We start from the raw sequence: 20,597 nt of genomic DNA, 5'->3' as shown, positions 1-20,597 counted from the left end.
TCAGCCATAATAAATATTAAAAAGTACCAGTGGAATTAGGATTATTGTCAGAACCTAAAATATTTTATCTTGTTTATTGTTATCCTGTGAAGTTTCTGGGTGGATATTTCACTAAATTTAGAGCGGCCACTGAAGATACTCTCCTATGATACACATGCTATGTGACGTGTGCCAAATTCACTTCTGAGGGCATTCTGAGAGAATGGAATCATTCTCTTGCAGCAGTTAAAGTAGATAGTCAGAGAATTGTCCATTTACCTGTCCATCAGGAGAGATGTTTCATGTATTAAAGTACTATACAAAATAACAGTCGTTTTAAATATTAGCCCTGAATAATAAACCACAAAGGCACAAGCTCTGAATTGGCAACAGTGTTCTGCCATTCTGGTGTTTTTCAGATGACAACATTTATACATAATGCATAACTGGGGAGTAGTGGGAAAAGGAAATAAGTATACAGGGATTTTAAATTTAAAACTGATTAATGGTTTGAAACAACGAAGGGAGACTAGTTAGCTGTGAGTAAATTGAGTTCAATTTTCTACAAACCACTTAAGGTCAAAAATCACATTGCTGTGGCCAGAATTTGGCAATGTGCCTGCCATGGATATGCTTGTTTACTATGTAGGATATTTGGAAGTGCATCTGTTTCATACTGCTAAAATGACATTTTCTCTCATAGAAAGGTTAGTTATTTAATCATTAAAGCAAACTGATTCTGAAATTTTTTTAAGTTATATCTTCAAGGGCTTAAAATCATGTGTTACGAGAATATGACTTATATGAAGATATTATTTCAAAAAATCATTTTTGGTACCACAATTACAGACTGATAGCATGTGAGTTATTTCTGGAAGTCACTGGAAGGCTTTGTATATGCACATTCAACAAATAATTTTAAGATAATAACTCAATCTCCCACCAAGAGATTTAGTCCAGCTTAAGAGGCTCACACATATAGACAGAGGTAAACATTGCTGAGTAAGAGATGCATATAGAGAAAGGTCAACCAAATGAGTTTCCTATAAATACATTGAATGTTGTACAGGTGCTTACTTGCATGTACGTAGCTGACAATGGGAAGAAGAACTACTATGATATTTCCCTTGCCACATCCCTCTTGCCAGTATTCTCTCCCCTACCCATGTTTCTCTTGATTTCTCTGTAGCCCCATAGGTTAATCATTGGAGCAGATTCCCGGGAATCAAGCTATTACCTAGCACCGGTCTTGACTAATGATTCAAGTGATACCAGCGCACATCAAGTACAGCTAAAACAATCTGTCCAGGAGAAGACAGAAACCACTAGACAACATCCCAAAGTGTCCCCTTTCTTCTTTGTTCACAAAGAGATCCACTTCGATTTGGGGGTGGGGAATCTCTATTATATACACTGTTTATCATATAAGTAACCCCAATTCTCCAAGCAGCCCTGTGGCATAAATCAACAATGACACCTTAATGTTTATTGTAATTTAGACCATCAAGATATATCCTGATGTGACCATTTACTAGATGAGAACTTCCCCTTTCTTTTAAAGACTGATTTATTTATTTGAGAGAGAGAGGGCATGTGAGTGAGTTGGGGAGAGGCAGAGGAAGAGGGAGAGAGAATCTCAAGCAGATTCCCAGCTGCGTGCAGAGCCTGACTTGGGTCTTGATTCCAAGTCCCTGAGATCACAACTTGAGCTGACTTTAAGAGTCAGGTGCTTAACTGACTGAGCCACCCAGGTATCCCAAGAACTTCCCTTTTCTGTACAAATATTATATCATGTTAATAAAGAAGGTTGAATCAAGGTCAATAACATACTCATGAAGGAGATCTTGCTGGGGTTGCTCATTCCCCTGAACTTTCCCAATGCAAAAGGATCTACCCATGGCACCTTTCCTTTCCAAGTTCCCATAAACTTAATTTCCTTACATTGATGTACCCATTTTCCTTTGGGTTCCCAAAGACACAGCAGGAGTATACCCTTTTCTGGAAATACTGTGTTATAGGAGTTGATAAGACTGTTATCAAAAATTTTGAAATTTTATCAAACTATAAAATCTTTAAAAAGTGATACTGTGGACTGAACACAATACTGAGCCCCAACTGAACCTGAGTTTGAGCTTCAGTTTCATAGTCTACTTGCTTTATAGCAGAAGCACATTGTTTAAATTTTCTGAGAAGGGGATTCCTCTTATGGAAAAAGTCAAAAAAGTAATACAAGGTTTACTGTTCTTGTGTAGATCATAAAAGAAAAGGCATATGAAAAGGGATAGCAAAGTGTTCAACATGTAGCATGTCCTCAATAAACAGTCCTTTCTTGTTTTGTGCAGTGAATCAGACCTCAGGTTTTTCCTCTTTGATCTGTGATGTTGCACATTTTCTGTGTTCTTCTTTCAACTATTTGAATACTTCCTTCCTATCTCCTTTGGTAATGTTCTTTTTTTTTTTCCATTACCTGAAATCTAGACATAAAATTTTCAAATTATGTTAATAATCATTATCATTTTCTCTTATTCCAAATTCCTATCTCTTATTCCAAATTCCTATTTTTAAAGTCTTGAGTATATGGTAAATGTTTTATTTTGAAACCACACACATAATATGAAGTATCACTTTTTTTTAAAAATTAATTTTTATTAACATATATTGTATTATTAGCCCCAGGGGTACAGGTCTGTGAATCGTCAGGGTTACATACTTGACAGCACTCACCATAGCACATACCCTCCCCAATGTCCATAACCCAACCACCCTCTCCAAACCCCCTTCCCCCCATCAACCCTCAGTTTCTTTTGTGAGATTAAGAGTCTCTTATGGTTTATCTCCCTCTTGATCCCACCTTGTTTTAATTTTTCCTTCCCTACCCCCCAAACCCCCAACGTTGCCTCTCAAATTCTTCATATCAGGGAGATCATATGATAATTGTCTTTCTTTGATTGACTTATTTCGCTCAGCAGGATACCTTCTAGTTCCATCCACGTTGTTGCAAATGGCAAGATTTCATTTCTTTTGATGGCTGCATAGTGTTCTGCAATATATATATATATATATATATATATATATATATATATACATCTTCTTTATGCATTCATCTGTTGATGGACATCTAGGTTCTTTCCATAGTTTGGCTATTGTGGACATTGCTGCTATAAGCATTCGGGTACATGTGCCCCTTCAGATCACTGCATTCATATCTTTAGGGTAAATACCCAGTAGTGTGATTGCTGGGTCACAGGATAGCTCTATTTTCAACTTCTTGAGGAACCCCTATGCTGTTTTCCAGAGTGGCTGCACCAACTTGCATTCCCACCACAGTGTAGGAGGGTTCCCCTTTCTCCACATGCTCTCCAACATCTGTCATTTCCTGACTTGTTAATTTTAGCCATTCTGACCTGTTTTAGGTGGTATCTCACTGTGGTTTTGATTTGTATTTCCCTGATGCCGAGTGATGTGGAGCACTTTTTCATGAGTCTGTTGGCCATCTGGATGTCTTCTTGGCAGAAATGTCTGTCCATGTCCTCTGCCCATTTTTTGATTGGATTATTTGTTCTTTGGGTGTTGAGTTTGATAAGTTCTTTATAGATTTTGGATACTAGCCCTTTATCTGATATGTCGTTTGCAAATATCTTCTCCCATTCTGTCAGTTGCCTTTTGGTTTTGTTGACTGTTTCCTTTGCTGTACAAAAGCTTTTGATCTTGATGAAGTCCCAAAAGCTCATTTTTGCCCCGCTTCCCTTGCCTTTGGTGATGTTTCCAGGAAGAAGTTGCTGCGGCTGAGGTCGAAGAGGTTGCTGCCTGTGTTCTCCTCAAGAATTTTGATGGATTCCTTTCTGACATTGAGGTCCTTCATTCATTTTGAGTCCATTTTTATGTGTGGTGTAAAGAAATGGTCCAGTTTCATTTTTCTGCAGTGGCTGTCCAATTTTCCCAATACCATTTGTTGAAGAGACTGTCTTTTTTCCTTGGACATTCTTTCCTGTTTTGTCGAAGATTAGTTGACCATAGAGCTGAGGGTCTATTTCTGGGCTCTCTATTCTGTTCCATTGATCTATGTGTCTGTTTTTGTGCCCATAACATACTGTCTTGATGATGACAGCTTTGTAATAGAGCTTGAAGTCTGGAATTGTGATGCCACCAACTTTGGCTTTCTTTTTCAACATTCCTCTGCCTATTTGGGGGATTTTCTGGTTCCATATAAATTTTAGGATTATTTGTTCAATTTCTTTGAAAAAAAAATGAATGGTATTTTGATAGGGATTGCATTAAATGTGTAGATTGCTTTAGGTAGCATAGACATGTTCACAATATTTGTTCTTCCAGTGCATGAGCATGGGATGTTTTTCCATTTCTTTGTGTCTTTCTCATTTCTTTCATGAACACTTTATAGTTCTCTGAGCACAGATTCTTTGAGTCTTTGGTTTATTCCTAGATATCTTATGGTTTTGGGTGCAATTGTAAATGGGATCAACTCCTTAATTTCTTTTTCTTCTGTTTTGCTGTCGTGTAGAGAAATGCAACTGATTTTTGTGCATTGATTTTATATCCTGACACTTTAATGTATTCCTGTACAAGTTCTACCAGATTTTGGGTGGCATCTTTTGGGTTTTCCACATAAAATATCATATCATCTGCAAAGAGTGAAAGTTTGACTTCTTTGCCAATTTGGATGCCTTTTATTTCTTTTTGTTGTCTGATTGCTGAGGCTAGGACTTCTAGTACTATGTTGAATAGCAGAGGTAACAATGGACATCTCTGTCGTGTTTTTTACCTTAGTGGAAAAGCTCTCAGTTTTTCTCCATTTAGAATGATATTCGTGGTGGGTTTTTCATAAATGGCTTTGATGATATGGAGGTATGTATCCTCTATCCCTACACTTTGAAGAGTTTTGATCAGGAAAGTATGCTATACTTTGTCAAATGCTTTTTCAGCTCTGTTGAGAGTATCATATGGCTCTTGTTCTTTCTTTTATTAATGTATTGTATCACATATATTGATTTGCAGATGTTGAACCAAACTTGCAGCCCTGGAATAAATCTCACTTGGTTGTGGTGAATAATCCTTTTATTGTACTGTTGGATCCTATTGACTAGTATTTTGGTGAGAATTTTTGCATCTGTGTTCATCAAGAATATCAGTCTATATATAATTCCCCTTTTTGATGGGATCCTTGTCTGATTTTGGGATCAAGGTAACGCTGGCCTCATAAAATGAGTTTGGAAGTTTCCCTTCCATTTCTATTTTTTTGGAATATTTTCAGGAGAATAAGAATTCATTCTTCTTTAAATGCTTCATAGAATTCCCCTAGGAAGCCATCTGGCCTTGGGATCTTGGTTGTTGGGAGATTTTTGATGACTGCTTCAATCTCCTTACTGGTAATGGGTCTGTCCAGGATTTCTATTTCTTCCTGGTTCAGTTTTGGTAGTTTATACATCTCTAGGAATGTATCCATTTCTTCCAGATTGTCAAATTTGCTGGCATATAGTTGCTCATAATATGTTCTTATAATTGTTTGTATTTCTTTGGTGTTGGTTGTGATCTCTCCTCTTTCATTCATGGTTTTATTTATTAGGGTCCTTTCTCTTTTCTTTGTGTTAAGTCTGGCCAGGGGTTTATGAATATTATTAATTCTTTCAAAGAACCAGCTCCTAGTTTTGTTGATCTGTTCTACTGTTCTTTTGGTTTCTATTTCATTAATTTCTGCTCTGATCTTTATGATTTCTCTTCTCCTGCTGGGTTTAGGCTTTCTTTGCTGTTCTTTCTTCAGCTCCTTTAGGTGTAGGGTTAGGTTGTGTACTTGAGACCTTTCTTGTTTCTTGAGAAAGGCTTGTACCGCTATATATTTTCCTCTCAGGACTGCCTTTGCTATGTCCCACAGATATTGAAACATTTGTTTTCATTATCATTTGTTTCCATGAATTTTTCCAATTCTTCTTTAATTTCCTGGCTGACCCATTCATTCTATAGTAGGAGGCTCTTTAGCATCCATGTATTTGGGTTCTTTCCAACTTTCCTCTTGTGATTGAGTTCTGGCTTCAGAATGCTGTGGTCTGAAAATAGGCAGGGAATGATCACAATCTTTTGGTACCGGTTGAGACCTGATTTGTGACCCAGGATGTGATCTATTCTGGAGAATGTTCCATGTGCACTAGAGAAGAATGTGTATTCTGTTGCTTTTGGATGGAATATTCTGAATATATATGTGATGTCTATCTGGTCCATTGTGTCATAAGGCCTTTATTACCTTGTTGATCTTTTGCTTGGATGATCTGTTCATCTCAGTGAGGGGGGTGTTGTATTATTGTATTCTTGTTGATGTGTTTCTTTGATTTTGTTATTAAGTGGTTTATATAGTTGACTGCTCCCATGTTAGGGGCATAGATATTTAAAATTGTTAGATCTTCTTGTTGCACAGATCCTTTGAATATGATATAATGTCCTTCCTCATCTCTTATTATAGTCTTTGGCATAAAATCTAATTTAAGTGGTATAAGGATTGCCACCTCTGCTTTCTTTTGATGTCCATTAGCATGGTAAATTGTTTCCCGCCCCCTCACTTTAGATCTGGAGGTGTCTTTGGGTCTAAAATGAGTTTCTTGAAGACAGCATATTGATGGGTTTGTTTTTTAATCCCTTCTGATGCCCTATGTCTTTTGATTGGGGGCATTTAGCCCATTTACATTCAGGGTAACTATTGAGAGATATGAATTTAGTGCCATTGCATTGTCTGTAAGGTGACTGTTACTGTTTATGGTCTCTGTTCCTTTCTGGTCTACTACTTTTAGGCTCTCTCTTTGGTTTGAGGACCCCTTTCAATATTTCCTGTAGGGCTGGCTTGGTGTTTACAAATTACTTTAGTTTTTGTTTGTCCTGGAAACTTTTTATCTCTCCTTCTATTTTCAATGATAGCCTAGCTGGATATAGTATTCTTGGCTGCATGTTTTTCTCATTTAGTGCTCTAAATATATCATGCCAGTTCTTTGTGGCCTGCCAGGTCTCTGTGGATAAGTCTTCTGCCAGTCTAATATTTTTACCATTGTATGTTACAGACTTCTTGTCCCAGACTGCTTTCAAGATTTTCTCTTTGTCACTAAGACTTGTAAATTTTACTATTAGATGACAGAGTGTGGTCCTATTCTTATTGATTTTGAGGGGGATTCTCTGCACCTCCTGGATTTTGATGCTAATTCCCTTTGCCATATTAGGGAAATTCTCTACAATAATTCACTCCAATATTCCTTCTACTCCCCTCTTTCTTCTTCTTCTGGAATCCCAATTATTCTAATATAGTTTTGTCTTATGGTAATACTTATCTCTTGAATTTTCCCCTTCTGGTCCAGTAGTTGTTTTTCTCTTTTTTGCTCAGCTTCTTTATTCTCCATCATTTAGTCTTCTATATCACTAATTCTCTCTTCTGCCTCATTTAACCTAGCAGTAAGAGTCTCCATTTTTTTATTGCATCTCATTAATAGCTTTTTTTAATTTCAGCTTGGTTAGTTTTAGTTCTTTTATTTCTCCAGAAAGGGCTTGTATTTCCAGACAGCATTTCTCTATTATCTTCCATGCCTTTTCCAAGCCCAGCTAGCACCTTGAGAATCGTCATTCTGAACTCTAGATCTGACATATTACCAGTATCCATATTGATTAGGTCCCTAGTCTTAGGTAATGCCTCTTTTTTTTGTTTGTTTGTTTTTTGGTGAGTTTTTCTGCCTTGTCATTTTATCCAGATACGAATATATAAACAAGAGAATAAAATATAAAAAGGGTGACAAAGACCCCAGAAAAATATGCATTAATCAAGTCAGAAGAGACCCCAAATTGGGGGGAGAAGTAAGGGGTTAAAAAGAAGTTCAAAACAAAAATTAAAAAAAAAATATATATATATATATATATATACATATATATATATATATGTATATATATATATATATATAACTGGTGAATATAACACAGCCACCTACTTGATTTTGGGTGTATTCTAGTCTCTTAGAAGAAACTACCTCCCAAAATTTTAAAGAAAGAAAAACTTATATATATACAAAAATAAGGGTAAACTTGATGAAGGGATGGAATACGACTGTAAAGATGATGTGGTTTTTTTTTGTTTTTTTTTTAAAGGTTGTATTTATTTATTTGACAGAGAGAGATCACAAGTAGACAGAGAGGCAGGCAGAGAGAGGGAGGGAAGCAGGCCCCCCACTGAGCAGAGAGCCCGATGCGGGACTCAATCCCAGGACCCCGAGACCATGACCCGAGCCGAAGGCAGTGGCTTAAACCACTGAGCCACCCAGGAGCCCCCTAAAGATGATAATTTTTAAAAAAAACTCTAAAAGTTTTTTTAAGATAAGATAAGTTGGTTGGGAAAAGAAAGAAAAAGAAAGTGGAGAGAATTTGCTCAGGCTGAAGACTAGAACAAAGCCCTATGCTAGTTTTAGGGTATATTTTAATCTATTAGAAGAAGTTGTATCCCAAAATTTTTTAGAAGAAAAAACTCTGTATGTATACAAAAAATAAAGTTAGATACAGTGAAGGATAAAATATGAGTGTAATAATGAAAGTTTAAAAAGATTTTTTATGAAAGGTATTGTTAAGATAAATTAGTTAAAAACATTAAAAGAGGAAAGATAAAAAGTTAAAAAAATTGAATAAGAAAAAAATAAAATTACAAAAAAAAATTTTTTTAAAGATTTTATTTATTTATTTGACAGATTTGACAGAGGGAGAGAGGGATCAGAAGTAGGCAGAGAGGCAGACAGAGAGAGGGGGGGAAGCAGGCTTCCTGCTGAGCAGAGAGCCCGATGCGGGGCTCGATCGTAGGACCCTGAGATCATGACCTGAGCTGAAGGCAGAGGCTCAACCCACTGAGCCACCCAGGCACCCCAAAATTACAAAAATTTAATTAACTTTGCAAGACTGAAGAATCATGGGGAGAAAGCCATTAATTCCATGCTTTGCTTTCTCCTCCTCTGGAATTCAGCTGTTTTCCTTGATCAGTGAGCTTGGTCTTGGCTGGATGTTCTTGCTGATCTTCTGGGGGAGAGGTCTGTTGCAGTGATTCTCAAGTGTCTTTACCAGAGGGGGAATGGTGCTGCCCTTTCCAGGGGCGGGTCTAAGATATCTGCTCAGGTTCGCTCTAGGGAGCTTTTGTTCCCTGAATGCTTTCCGTAGAGCCCTGGAGGACAGGAATGAAAATGGCGGCCTCCCAATCTCCAGCCTGGGGGAGCCAAGAGCTTGGGGCCCCACTCCTCAGTGTGCCCTCGGGGAAAAGCGCTCAGTCACTCCCGTCTCCCTGGTCTTTGGCTGTGCTCTGAGCTCACCTGGCCTGTGACCAAGCGTTTCTGTCTCTGGTGCACAGGCCCATTTGGAGTCTCCAAACCCAGCAGATCCTGCCGCTCTGCTCTTCCCACGGTTGAAGGTGGGTCTCCCCGGATCTGCCACTTGTGGTGTCCCTGCTCAAAGAGCAGTGGTCAGACTGTGCAGCAGATCACAGTTTAAGGTAACCCTGAGCTGAGAGCTCACTCCTCGGCTCTGTCTCTGTAGCCTGCTTCCCCGCTCTGATACCTGTGAGCTCTGCTACACTCAGACACCCGTGATCCTTCTGTGACCCCACGGGGTCTGAGACCACACTGTCCCCGTGAAGGCTCCACCTCCGCTTAGACTTGGAGTGATGTTCCTCACTGAAGCAGACTTCTAAAAGTTCTGATTTTGTGCTCTGTTGCTCTGCTGCTTGCCAGGAGCTGGGCCCTCCCCCCACGGTCTATCTTCCCGTCACTTTGGATTCACTTCTCCACACATCCTACCTTTCAGGAAGTGACCAATTTTCTGTTTCTAGAATTGCTGCTCTTCTTCCTTTCGATCTACTGTTGGATTTTTAGGTGTTCAGAATGGTTTGATAACTATCTAGCTGAACCCCTGCAACCTGATGTCATCCCAGGCTACTGCACCTCCGCCATCTTGACTGCTCTCACTTTTATTTAAATAAGGCTAAAATCACATCTGGCTCAAAGACATTATTTAAATAAAAGTGAAAGTAATCTGTGAATCAGATACCTTTAATGATATTCTCCACTCCCATTCTAATTATGAGAGATTTATATTTCCAATTTTGTTTATAATACTTGATCATTTGAAAAGTTTAGACATTTTTCAAAACCCAGGGGCCAGAGGGGAGGAGGATGGGAGGATGGGGGAAATAGAAAAAAGGGATTAAGGGTACACTTATGCTGACAAACACTGAAATGTATAGTCTGTGTCGTACACCTGAAATTAATATGTTAATTATACATGAGTTAAAAAAAAAAAGCCCAAATGTTTCTCATGTAATTTTGCTTGCTCGTTTATTCTTTGGCTCAAAAGTATTTGTATACATACTATATGCCTCGCTCTGTGTTGGGTGTTACATGAGATATAAACAAAAAAATCATCTTTCCTACACTCAAGGAGCATATAAATTAAAGCCATAGAAAGATATTAGTCAAATAGTCACCCAAAATATAACTGCAACTGTAACAGATAATGCAAAGGAAAGAATGGAATGTTAGATTTTATTTTTCAAGAGATTTTGACCTAGTCAGGTGTCACACTGAGGATGTGAACTTTGAGTTGATGAGATAAAGACAAATTACCCATGATGTGGCGGTTAATGAGAGGAAAAGGACTCGGGAAAAGAGTCTCAGATTCCTAGGGAAAGTTTGTATTTTATTGTGGCTCATCATGGTCAGTAAAACTTCATCTCATGTCCAGAATATAAGAATTAGTTGGTTGTTGGAGAGGAACAAGATAAGAAGATTTGTGGGAGCTGAGAAACCCAGAATGCATGGATTTATTAATACCACCCCTGCCTGTCCAGGTAATACCTAGATGCAGCTTCAACAGTCAAATCCTCACTGATATGTTCTCCTTGGCTCCGTGTTTGAATTTGCAAATTCCAAATTTTCTCCTTGCTCCTTCCATTCTCCTCACTTATTTCCTAGAATAGGGTAAAACACATGATATAAACTGTTTCTGGTTTGGCCTCACCTTGGTCTTGCTACAATATACCTCTTGGTACTAGAGGTTTAAGATCCTCACTTTTATTTTATTCCCATGGAAAAAGGATGCATAGATAGCATGTGTACAACCTAAAATAAGTATACATAATCTTTGATCATATTATTCATCGGGAGGGAAGTTTCTCATAATTACACACAGATGTATTTATGAATAATTACAATTAGGATTCTTCTTTTACCTTAGAAAATATTTTTTAAAAATCTGATTTCTTTGTGTGTGTCTGATCTTACAAAGAACCTGTAGAATTTAACCCTCAAAGAGTCTTCTGGTCTACGAGTTTGGCAGCATTAACAAAAACCTGTGCCTTTGCTCAGGGGCACTGCCCCCACTTGGAATTCCCTCCACCCTGACTTCTATTAATATAAACCCGTGATTCTCAGCTTAATTCTATTGATAACAAACTTTCAAAGGATGCCATTTTTGGCTGGCACACTTAAAGGACTTTAACAAGATTAAAGTCATTAGGAAGCCAGCTGTGATAGTTCAATCACTGTTACAGTATAGCAGTGCCTGAGTCTAAACCTATCCTCAGATGCCATACCTGCTCGGGTATGCCAAGATGCGATGGGAGGCAGAGAGTTCACTGCCTTCATTGCTTACTCTCAGTCAGTCCTGAGACAAAACCCCATTTATGGCAAACAGTCTTACCAGAATACGCCTTTTGGGAGAAATCCTGGGAATTAGCTGCTATTTTCTTATGAAGACAAATATTTATAACCTCCTTTGTACACTAAGCCATTGCCCAGCCTCCTATTCTACTGTGCCTTCTCCCTCTTGCAGACAGTGATTTGTACTCCCCTCTGGCCAATCCGTTCAAATATTTCTTTTGTCCCTCCTCCCCCAGATATGACTATGACCGTGTATCTCTTTAATTATTTCAAAGGCTGAGTTTACATATTTATCAAAACATAAGGATCTCATTACAGCTTGACAACTGGGAACCAAGTTTGAGCTTTTATTGAGGCTTTGCTTAAGCCAAAGAATGTTCTTTGGTCATATTCTGTCTTCCATCTCGCCATAATTCTTTCTTTACATACCACTTATTGTTCATTTACCCTATTCTAGTTTGTGTTGCCACTGATAACTTCCTTCAAATCTGGGAATATTTCTTGCACTTTTTAGCACAGATGTAGGCTTTTGAGAAATGTCAAATTAAGATATTTCAGCTCATTATTGCTTTATATTCCCTTTTCCCTTACTCTATTAGAGTGTAAGGGATGTTGACATTTTATTCTCTTAATTAATCCTTTATAGCTACAATTACAAGTGTATTTTAGAAAAAGTTGAAGTAGAAGTAAGCACATGATATTTGAGGACTGGAAACAATAAAACCCTTTGATATACACAGAGGGCAAGAAGGGATACTTCATAGGCTCCATGCTTTTTAAAATTTTTCTGCAATATGATATACTTTTTCTGTTTTTAAGTATACTCTGTAAAGCTATAATAGCTTCTGTAAAAACAGAACAAAACACAACCCCCAACCTGTCCAATTAACACTTTCTTTCTGACCATTTTTATCAATGACTGAAACTTACATAATTAGTAATCAACAAATATCTACACAAATATGTGTTTAAAATCTGTTAGCTCTGAGAACATGTGCTATAGACTATAGAGAAAATGAGAGATTACCCTTATCTCAAAGAACAATGTAACATAGTGTGGTGAAAACGGATAGAAATATGTCTTTAAAAAATAATGACCAACAAGACAAACCACAGACGATGTTCCAACCCATAAAATAAATCTTTTAAAGATAAATATTGTAGGGGCACCTGGGTGGCTCAGTTGTTTGAGATTCTGACACTTGGTTTTGGCTTAGGTCCTGATCTCAGAGTCATGGGATCAAACTCTGGGTTGGGCTCCATGCTCAGTTGGGAGTCTGCTTGAAGTTCTCTCCGCCCCCCCCCACCTCCTGCACACTCTCTCTTTCTTTCTCTAAGATAAATAAGTAAGTCTTTTAAAAATAAAAAATAAAAATAAATAAAAACAAATATTGTACAATGCAAGGAAACAGAAAAAAAGGGCATTTGATACAAGTATGAGTAAAAATTTAACTTAAAAATATTGTATTTTATTTTTTAAATTTAACTTAATTTTTTCAGTGTTCCAAGATTCATTTTTTTATACACCACACCCAGTGTTCCATGCAATACAAGCCCTCCTTAATACCCACTACCAGGCTCACCCAACCAACCCACACCCCCTCCTCTCCAAAACCCCCAGTTTGTTTCTCAGAGTCCACAGTCTCTCATGTTTTGTCTCCCCCTCTGGTTTCCCCCAACTGACTTCTCCTCTCCTTCTCCCAATGTCCTCCATGTTATTCCTTATGCTCCACAAGTAAGTGAAACCATATGATAATTGACTCTCTCTGCTTGACTTACTTCACTTAGCATAATCTCCTCCAGTTCCATCCATGTTGATACAAAAGTTGGGTATTCATCCTTTCTGATGGAGGCTTAAATATTCCATTGTATATATGGACCCTATCTTCTTTATTGATTCTTCTGTTGAAGGGCACCTTGGCTCTTTCCACGGTTTGACAACTGTGGCCATTGCTGTTATGAACATTGGGGTACATATGGCCCTTCTTTTCACTACATCTGAATCTTTGGGGTAAATACCCGGTAGAGCAATTGCAGGGTCATATAAAATATTATATTTTAAAAGGAAGATTAAGATTACATTGATCACAGTGAGCACTGAATGATGACATATAGAATTGTTGAATCACTATATTGTACACCTGAAATTAATATGGAACTGTATGTTACTGGCATTAAAATAAAAGGCTTAATTACAAAAATAAATAAAAAGAGGAATCATGGTGAGTTGCAATTATCTGGTAAGTTTCAAGGAAAAAGAGGCTCCTGAAATATCACATCAGAGAAGGGTAAGCTTCAGAGGAGTGAAGAAAAAAAGTACAGACTAACAATAAAACAGAAAAGATGTATTCATGAAACACAGTGAGAATTTTGGAGAAAAGCTGTAGGGGGATGCCAAGGTTAGAGAGATTATTTAGACATTCTGCAAAGTTAAAGAATTTGAATTTATCCTCTGCCATATTTGCCAAAGGAATTTTTTCTTTCCTGCTGTGGTTGATTACTTACCAGAAGTTACATATTTTTAGGGACACCTTTGCGGTTAACTTACAACTTTTAAGAGTTTTAAAGTGAAATATCAGATTATTGTAGTTGCCATGTGTAGATAATGCATTCACTGAACATTGTGTTTGTTTGTTTTTTTTCTATCTTTTGGGCTCTGCATACTGCTTTGATTTTTATTTTGTATTAGTAAATGGCAGACTGAGGTAAAGAGAAACCTAAAGGATTTGAAACCCTTTTTCTCATCATATGTATGAATATATATGAATATTATAATGTTACTTAGGCTTCATCTAACTTGCTCTTCACTGTAACATTTCATAATATGGGGTGTCACCCTGTGTCATGAGATACTTATATGAATGAAGAGTTTACAATATTGGGGGAAAACATACAATTTATAAGCCATCCAAATGATACCTGTCCAGCGTTCCAATTCCATTCAAACCTATAAGATTCTATTTCTTTTTTCTTTTTCTTTTTAAGATTTTTTTTTTTTTTAAGATTTTTATTTATTTATTTGACAGACAGAGATCACAAATAGGCAGAGAGGCAGGCAGGGAGAGAGAGGAGGAAGCAGGCTCCCCACGGAGCAGAGAGCCTGATGTGGGTCTCGATCCCAGGACTTTGAGATCATGACCTGAGCTGAAGGCAGAGGCTTTAACCCACTGAGCCACCCAGGCGCCCTTTTTAAGATCTTTTAAAAAATTTATTTATTTGACAGAGAGAGAGAGAGAGAGATCACAAGTAAGCAGAGAGGCAGGCAGAAAGAGAGGGGGGAAGCAGGCTCCCTGCTGAGCAGAGAGCCCAATGCGAGGCTCGATCCCAGGACCCTGAGATCATGACCTGAGCCGATGGCAGAGGCTTTAACCCACTGAGCAGCCCAGGCACCTTATTTATTTTTTCTTTTTGCAGAAGTGTTCAACTCATTTGTAAAAGCATACTTTAAAAAAGTTTACTTTGAAGGTTGTAAACATAGCTTTGACTGGAGAGATTACTAAATTAACCTAAACCATTACATTAAAATGTCAGCCAAATGAGCTATAAATGAACCTAGTTTTAAGAATTTTAAATCTAAAGGGTTTAGTAAATGTCTGCACAAGAAAATATGCAGGAGACACAGATACATACAAATATATTTATGGTGATTCTAGCAGATTCAATCAACAATAAACCCCTAACATATATACCTAATTCTCCATAGGTATGTTATTGTTGGTTTTTTTAGAATGTCTGTTTTTTAATAATACCTCTTTATTTTTGCATGTTTTAGAGTACTATTCAATATTATTATTTATGTTTCCTTATAATGAGAAAGAATATACCTAGTCTGGTATTTCTGGAATTTAAAGCTTTTTATTTGTTTTGTTTTTTAATTTAAAATTTTTAAAAGTTAGGACTTTAATGATAAAACAATTGCTTTATAATAATAATAGCCATCATTTATTGTATACGTTATGGGCTTTTTCATCAAAGTAAGGACTTCAAACTAAAGCTATCGTGATTATGATAAAATGTTTGTAGCTCAGCCAACGGACTACAATTTCTCCATAAATATCATTTTACAGATGTGAAGGAGAAGGATTAAGTAACTTGCTAAACTGCAGACATCTAGAAAGAGTCAGAAGCCAAATTTACAATAAAATCCTACTTCCTTTTAGGCCTGTCTTCTCTCGCATATGCCACAATGCCTCCTAAGCTATTCTGCTCTGTGTGTATGGCTTTTATTTTTACCACAAATGCTTTTAAGTCAGGGTTTGTAATTCACAATTACTCCTTTGCTTCAGCTTCTTCTCTTCCCTTCACTTGTGACTCCATCAACAAATACCACTCAGGCTCTAATAGCTTGTACTACTTTAACACTGTGGTGGGGAAAGAGGACTCTTGAAAATACAAAATGACCACTTCTCCACAAGGATTCAAGCAAGGATTACCCATTCATCTCTGATGAGGCCGCATTTTACAACAGAAAGGATCACTGGAGATCCCCCCTCTCTCTCCCCTTCCTTATTTTTCTTTTACAAACCCTCTGTTTTCCATTCCAGAACACACCTATTGCTTCTGGTACTTAAAAAATAGAGCCAAAGATTAAAAAAAAAAAAAAATAGAGCCAAAGAAACTGCATACTGTTCTTCTGTGACTCACAGGATTGTTAGGTTTAACATATTTCTGCAAACTCTATGGATTATATGTGCACTAGGCTAAGTCTGCAGCAGTTAAAGTGGAGTTGGGAGCAGGGGTGGTAATGCCAAACACTTCCTTTGCCCTTGGTATCTTTATCATATAATTTAAGAGAAAAGACATAAAACTATGAACCATAAATGAAAGGACAGCAATATTCATGATGCCATTAAATGTTTTAGAATTCAAAGGAATAGAATACACTCTCATATGTATAATATATAGTCACAAATGTCTCCATATATATATCCTATTATATACAATATATACACATATACACACCCAATACATATATTATATATATTGTATTTCCTTACTACTCTGTATTACCTATTTATATTACCTGACTAATTCATATATTAGCTATTCCCTTGCCAATCCATATACATATATATATACATATATACATATATATACACACATATATGTATATATATACACACATATATGTGTGTATATATATGTATATATGTATATATATGTATATATGAATTATATACCGATCCATATATATATATAAATACAAATACACACACACACACACACACAAACATACACATACATATAAATGAAATAAGTCTTGCGCTAGGTAATCCTTGAAAGAAGTCCAGGCTAAAGTCCTTGCAGAAATTAAGATCCGCTGCCTCCAGCTGTGGTGTGGGGGAAATAGGAAGGCATGTTTCTTTCCTTGTTCATGTCACTCATGTGCCTTTTAAAAGCACTCTATAGTTTTTCTCATATACGTTTTAAATATTTCTTGCTAGGTTTATGCCAAAGTATTTTATTTTACTCTGCTATCTATGCCTAACTCCTAAGTGTACTGGGCGTGCACTAGCATCCTGCCGTTGGCAGTTGGCCTCATACACTCCTACTCTGCCTCACAGGGACAGCTTTGCAACTAGCTTTGGTGACAGTGTCTGTGGGTATCTTTTTTTTTTTAATGATTTTATTTATTTATTTGAGAGAGAGAGAGCGAGAGCATGAGAGGAGAGAAATCAGTGGGAGAAGCAGACTCCCCGCCGAGCAGGGAGTCCGATGTGGGACTCGATTCCAGGACTCCAGGATCATGACCCGAGCCGAAGGCAGTTGCTTAACCAACTGAGCCACCCAGGTGCCCTGTGGGTATCTTTTTCTTTACTTCTTCTAGTTGCTTTAGACTTTTTTAAAAGGAAATTTGTAGAGGTTCAAAAACTTTGTTGATGTCAGGGCCTTATTCCAACCAGAATCTGTTCTTTGATTATTGTTTTTCTTTATTGAAATAGATCTGATATATAACATCATGTAAGTTTAAGGTGCACTGCTTGTTGATTTGACCCATTTATATATTGCAACATTATTGCCATTGCAGCATTAGCTAGGACCTCTATCCGGTCATATAATTATAATTTCTTTTATATGGAATTGTTTCCGTGTTTATGGATTGTTTCCAAGATATGGAAACAATCTCAGTGTCCATTGATGGATGGATGAATGAAGATGTTCTTTGACTTTTTTGGTAATCCCTTTGTTTTGGAAGACTTGATTGTACTTTAAATAAAAATAGAAAAATTAACATTGGCTTTATGGTAATTTCAAGTAATTGATAATTTATTTACTCTATTGTTATTGTTTGATTTATTATCAATTATTAATTTATGAATTGAAAGATAAAATAGCTAAGGTCACAAAATTACAAAATCATATTGATCTGTAGTAAAAGTGTAAATAGACGATACGTTTCAAGGGCTTATACTGATCATATTGTCAAGTCAGAAATTTTACTTCCAAGAATCCATTCTGAAAAAAAGTATTAGGAATTAAGATAATAATTAATGCACTGGATTATTTCTTATAACATAATTTATAATAGTAAAACCTCAGAAACAGAGGGAAAGTCCCCAAACAGAGAATTGGTTAAATAAATAGTAATTTTCTATAGAATAAAAACAAGCCTTCTTTTGGTCACAGGTGAGAATCATATAAATTTGAGGGACTTCTTGGGGAAAAAATTAAACCATATTATCATTAGTTTTGAAATATACAGAGAAGTGCCTAACAGACTGGGAAGAAAAAAGTTTGATCGGAAGAAACCCAGAGCAACAGTGATTTGTAGAGAAATCGAAGACAGAAATCATGATCAAGGAAGGCTCTTGCTATTCCAAATCAAATAGTAGAACAGGGCTTATAAGTCAAATGGGGGTAGTGGTTCCAAATATAGTACAGTGTCTCTTGAGCTTGTCTGATAAGACATCCTGGCTGTGAGCAGCTCTCTTGGGGGAAATGGTACTGTTTCATTTCGGAGCCAGCTAGATAAATGGAAAGAAAGCACCATGGCTAATTTGAATATATACTTTAAAAAAAAAAAACCCTAATTAAATAGTCACATACCTACCTGTTATGTTTCCTTTAAATTTAGTTGTATATATATATTTGAAATATTATATTAAGTAATGAATTATCATAAAAAGATAGTTTTCTACTGTCACATTTTCTGAGTTAATTTTATTCAAACTCTTCTATTTAAATTTTGAGATCAGTTTTTTTGTCATCATTACAGCCAATTTTTGAGTCATCTATCACAGTTTTCAATAGCACATTATCTTCAATTCTCATCCAAGTTGTTTTAAGTACTGTACTTTCTCAATCTGTGTATGATGGTGTTTTTGGAAATTTTATCCTAATTGCCTAAACAATAAGCAATAATTTGCATAACATGATTTTTTAATTTTTTTCAAGAATTTTGTTGATATATATACCTGATTTGCACAGAATGATTGATTTTAAGCCCCTCATATTTATAGTGGCGTCCAACATTTGTAAGTAAAGGCTTTATAAATGGAAAAAAAAAATCACCATTATCTATTAAATGTCTCTCCCAACTTTTTGTGTATATTGTGACTTAGGGCAGGGGAGTTTAATATGACCCCGAGGAAGATAATAAACGTATATTTCTGTGAATTCAAAGTGAATGCAGACTGATCCTATTTTTCCAAAAAGGACTGATACTAACTGATCTGCCAAATCAGTGGTTAAACATCAGGTTCCCAACTTGCACATTGGGACGTCCTTGCAAGATACCACATCTAGCACAGCGGCAGTGACGGGGGCCACCACTCGGTTAAGTTTACGATCATTCACTGTCATTTAACATTCCACGTGAGTTTTTCAGTGGCCAGACCAGAGAGACCAATGCGGACATAATGGAGTCACAGCTCCTGCGTCTTTTACAAGTCGGAAGGTGGCACTAATATCTGCTATTCTATCCAAGATACAGTTTTGATTCCAACTTAAAATCTTGGCTAAGAATACAAGAATACCACACTGGAACTTGGTGTGAGGGTGCTGCTGGAAAACTTGCTTTCTTATTTCCCCAGTGTGATCAGGGGACCGTAATCATATTTTGGGACACTTGGTGTCATGTTAGCTCAGACCCTTTATCCAATAGGTTTTGAGACAACTCGCTGTTCTCTTTTTTCAAATGGAGGTATATTTGACAATTAAAAATTGTACATATTTAAGGTGTACAATTTGATGATTGATAGACATATATATTATGCACAATATATCTATATATACATATATATCATGCCACATTCAGGATTATTTAACATTATTTGCCACCCCAGGTAGTTAGTGCTTTTGTGTCTGTGTGTGCGATGTGAATACTTAAGACCTAACTTCATAGTGAATCTCAGTACAATACAATAAATACACTAAAATACGATACGGTGTTGAGAACTGCAATACATTGTTGTTTTTTAGATCCAACGCTATACTCTTGAATGACTAAAACTTTGTACCACTTGACCATTACCCCCCTATTTCCCCTTCCCCAAGCCCCTTGTAACCACCATCCTATTCCCAACTTCTGTGAATTTGATCATTTTAGATTCCACATATAAAAGAGATCATACAGTATTTGTCTTTCTGCACCTGGCTTATTTTACTTAACAAAAATTCTCTAAGTTCATCTGTGTTATCACGATGGCAGAATTTCATTCTTTTTTAAGGCTGAATAATGTATTCTTTTTATTCGTTCACTGATGGGCATTTATTATTATTCTATATCTTGGCTCTTGTGAATAATGCTGAAAAGAACGTAGGAATGTAGCTATGGCTTTGTGATCCTGACTTCATTTTCTTTGGCTACATACCCAGAAGTGACTATTTTCTTTTCTTCTATTTCCTGACACTCAAGTAGCCATGAGTTCTTTTGGAGAAGGAAGATTGGGGAATTCATTCTGAATATACATGTTTTGTGCCGCAGTGTCCTTCCTCTCAACTGATGTT

Source organism: Enhydra lutris, unplaced genomic scaffold (assembly GCF_002288905.1).
Source record: "Enhydra lutris kenyoni isolate GAN:26980312 unplaced genomic scaffold, ASM228890v2 scaffoldscaffold37, whole genome shotgun sequence".
Classification (NCBI taxonomy): Eukaryota; Metazoa; Chordata; class Mammalia; order Carnivora; family Mustelidae; genus Enhydra; species Enhydra lutris.
This window is presented reverse-complemented; position numbering follows the sequence as displayed.